This window comes from Lycium barbarum, chromosome 8 (assembly GCF_019175385.1).
Source record: "Lycium barbarum isolate Lr01 chromosome 8, ASM1917538v2, whole genome shotgun sequence".
Taxonomy (NCBI): Eukaryota; Viridiplantae; Streptophyta; class Magnoliopsida; order Solanales; family Solanaceae; genus Lycium; species Lycium barbarum.
This window is the reverse complement of record NC_083344.1, coordinates 13417071-13421650: the sequence shown is the minus strand read 5'-3', so window position 1 is coordinate 13421650 and position 4580 is coordinate 13417071.

Sequence of the window (4580 nt, the reverse complement as noted above, 5' to 3'; positions counted from 1 at the left end):
TGTTTTACACTAACTTGTTAGCTAAGATGTTTAAAACAGGATAACGACAACAAGTCAAAAGAAGAAGAAGCATCAAGGAATAGCGGCATAAAAAAGTATACGGAAGGGTAACGAAGCCCTCCCTAAGTAAAGTTTGCTTTACGCTAATAAGTTTGTTCGTTTTTGCAGAGCACAAAGATTTTTACGAAAAGGAAAATTTTTAAGACTATTGAAAGATATAATCACGATTTACTGAAAGCCTGGTCTCCACTAAACAGTATTGTGTCAAGGTATTGAGACCCCATCCTAGACGCTGCACGGCTTGCCTTGATACATTGACTGATTAGACGTCATAAAAATCTAAAATTTGAAGATGACGCGTTGATATCGGTATTGAAATAGCTGCATTAACAATCGAGTCTAGTCCTTTTGGAAGATGTGAACCCTTTCGACGGGTGGGTATTCTTCCCCGGAGTCAAAAAAGGAAGGTGCCAGTCTTGCCACTGAGGTAAGCTTCAATCCTCAAGATGATGATATGAATTAAACGACTACGTGCCGAAGGGGCTGAGTCGTCATCCAAATATTTAGCAAAAATAGGTAGCATAATTCCGAGGTTGATGTCCACAATCGTTGAAATACGAATGTGATTCCTACATCAAGATTTACGGTCGCTACTACAGTTTATTTCAAGTTAACGTAATCATGGTTCAGGGATAGTGGCAGTCATGAGAAAAGGCTCCGCACTTGAGTATGCAGTAGTTAACTTGAATATTCTGACTGAATGTTGTAATTCTGGACACAGAGGTTAGTAGTTATCATGAAAGGAATATGATACTGCACTCTGATGTGCAGTCTACATTTGGGTATTTTTGACTATAAGTGAAGTAGTCCCGAACTGGTATACCGCAGACTTCGTATGAAGATAACGATGCAGCCGACACCAAATTTGCGACAGTCACTGTAGTATGTGAAAATAATGTGAGTCCAAATTTTCAGGGGTGGCGGATGTCATAAGAAATAAAAATGACCCCGCACTTGAAAACATGGTTTTCATTAGTAGCATCCTGCTTACGAAAATGACAACCAGACTGGGGTGTGTAGGTGCAAAAATGCGGTATAGCCCGACCCAGATCCTAGCGGAAGTTATCATTGAACAATGAAAACATCTAACAATGACAAGAAAAGAGCCGGTAAAAGTATCGTGATTATTATCCAGAGTAGATCATTTTTTCAAAAAACATACACGAAAGACACACACTTACAGGAGAAAAGAAATAAGATGGACAAGAATTTGTGAAAAGACTGACATAATATTGGAGGATGACTTCAGTGTCAACAAAAATGGCAAAATGCCTCTCAGGTATGACTACATCAAAATCAAACTTTTCAAAGACTAACACGCAGGACTCAGCATTTGGAGACGAGCTAGAAGCTACCGAGGACTGAAGTAAAGAGTTTGATTCAGAACATGCGGGGCATACTTGGAACCTTTCTTGGGCAACCGATCAAAAATTGTGTACGAAAGTCAAGCTTTCTACACCAGGATTGAAACATCACTTCAAGTAACTAAACCCTAATAAATCCTTTTCAAAATCGCTTTCGGTTCGGATTTTCAACCGCAAATAGTCAAAGGTATTCCCACATAAAGGGATATTCCTTTTCGGGCTATCGCGTCGACCTACAATTGGCCTGATTCCCAAAGCCAGGGATATGTTGGCATCTCCTTTTACCTGTTATTCTTATGGAGAGGTCGGGCATGTTTATAGGATATGTCCTCGATCCAGGCGGGATTATCAGCCACAAAGGACTCCGACACCGTCTAGTGGTACAGATAGTGCTTCTTAGAGGGGCAGTGCTCAGTCAGGCCGTGGTGGTTCTTATGGTTCCAGAGGTGGATTCCAGTCAGCGAGGGGTGGTTCCTAGGGTGAGAGAGGGGGATCTCAGACTGGGCATGGTAGAACCCATTGTTACTCATTTTCAGGTAGGATCGAGTTAGAGGCCTTAGATACTGTGATTTCAGGTGCCATTACTATTCGTCATAAAGCAGCATATGTGTTATTTGATCCTGGATCCACCTATTCGTATGCATCTGCATTTCATGTCGTTGGTTGGGATTTGTCTTGTCATAGCATAGATATACCTGTTCATGTGTCTACTCTGGTCAGAGATTTTATAATTGTTGATCGAGTCTACTGGTCTTGTTTTGTTACTTTTATAGGGTATGACACTTAGGTAGATTTGATGATTCTCGATATTGTGGACTTTGATATTATTTTGGGGATGTCCTGGATTTTTCCTTATCACGCGATCTTGGACTGTCATACCATGGCAGTCACCTTAGCCATGCCGGGCATTCCCAGGGTTGAGTGGAGGGGTACTCTTAGTCCCACTCCGAAGAAGATCATTTCCTTCCTTCACGCAAAGTGGTTAGTCAATAAGGGGTGTTTAGCCTATTTGGCTCATGTTCGTGATACGATTGTTGCATCTCCACCCCTTAAGTCTATTCCTATTATGAGCGAGTTCGCGAAGGTATTCCTGTCGGATCTGCCATGTATGCCACCCGATCACGACATTGATTTCTGTATTGATTTGGATCCGGGCACTCGCCCTATTTCCATTCTGCCATATCGGATGGCACCTGCCAAGTTGAGGGAGCTTAAGGAGCAGTTACAGGATCTATTGAGCAAGGTGTTCATTAGACCGAGTGTCTCCCCTTAGGAAGCTCCTGTGTCATTTGTGAAGAAGAAAGATAGGATCATGAGGATGTGCATTGATTAACACCAGCTAAACAAAGTTACTATTCAGAACAAGTGCCCCATGCTTCATATTGATAATCTGTTTGACCAGCTTTAGGGTGCTTCGGTGTTTTCAAAGATTGATTTGCGTTCAGGTTACCAGCGGTTAAAGATCAAGGCGGACGATATTCCGAAGATAGCCTTTCGGACGAGATATGGACACTATGAGTTTCTGGTGATATCTCTTGGGCTTACCAATTCCTTAACTGCATTTATGACTTTGATGAATGGCATTTTTAGGCTATTCCTTGATTCTTTCATCATTGTGTTCATTGATGATATCTTGGTGTATTCCAAGAGTAGAGTAGAGCATGAAAGCCATCTTCGTTCTGCTCTTGGGTTATTGAAGAAGCATAGCCTGTTTGCTAAGTTTTCTAAGTGTGAGTTCTGGTTGGAGTCTGTAGCATTCTTGGGCCATGTGGTGTATGAGGGTAGGATTATGGTTGACCCACAGAAGATTGAGGCTGTGAGGGGTTGGGCAAAGCCTACTACTGTTACTGAGATTCGTAGTTTTATGGGTTTGGCCAACTATTACCGTCGCTTTATGAAGGGCTTTGCTGCTATTGCTTCATCTTTGACCAGATTGACTCAGAAGGATGTTCTCTTCCGGTGGTCAGATGATTGTGAGGAGAGCTTTCAAAATCTCAAGCTTCTTTTGACTACAGTCCCGATATTAGCATTACCCGTGGAGGGTAAGGACTTCGCAGTCTATTGTGATGCCTCCCGTATAGATTTAGGTGCTGTGTTGATGCAGGAGGGTAGAGTGATAGCTTATGCTTCCCGTCAGTTGAATATTCATGAGAAGAGTAACCCTACCTATGATTTGGAATTGTTGGCCATAGTCTTTGAAGATTTGGAGGCATTATTTGTACGGCGTTCATTGTGAGGTTTTCACCGATCACTGTAGTCTTCAGCATGTGTTTACCTAGAGAGATCTTAATTCCAGGTAGCGCCGATGGATGGATCTCTTGAAGGACTATTACATCTCTATTCTTTATCATCCCGGGAAGGCCAATGTGGTGGCTGATGCCTTGAGTCGCAAGGCAGTGAGTATGGGAAGTTTAGCTCGATTCATTATTTCTAAGCATCCGTTGGCCATGGAGGTTTAGACTCTGGCCAACATTTTCGTTCGCCTTGATCTTTCAGCCCCAGGCAGGATTTCGGCCTGTGTAGAGGCGATGTTGTCTTTATTGGATTTGATTAGGACTTAGTTGAGCAAGATTCGAGATAGAGTTTTAAGGGGTAAGGCCAAGGAGGCCGTGATTGATTCTGAGAGCATTTTGAGGATTAGAGGACTCGTGTGCATTCCTCGTGTTGGGGATTTGATTATGTTGATCTTGTCTGAGGCTCATAGCTCTCGCTATTCCATTCATCCGGGGGCGACTAAGATGTACCGTGACTTGAGACAACACTATTGGTGGTGTCAGATAAATAGGGATATAGTTGATTTCGTGGCTAAGTGTGGTAATTGTCAACAGGTAAAGTATGAGCACCAGCGACCCGGTGGTGTGCTTCAGAGGATGTCCATTCCCGAGTGAAAGTGTAAGAGGATTACCATGGATTTTGTTGTGGGTCTTCTGAAGACCCTGGGCAAGTTTGACTCCATTTGGGTGATAGTTGATTGGTTCACTAAGTCCGCTCAGTTTGTCCCAGTTCAGGTTTCTTACACCGCGGAGAAGTTAGCCAAGTTGTACATTCGGGATATTATGAGATTGCATGGGGTTTCCTATTTCTGTTGTATCCGATAGGGGTACTATCTTCATTTCTCCATTTTGGAGGGCTTTCCATGATGAGTTGGGTACCTGA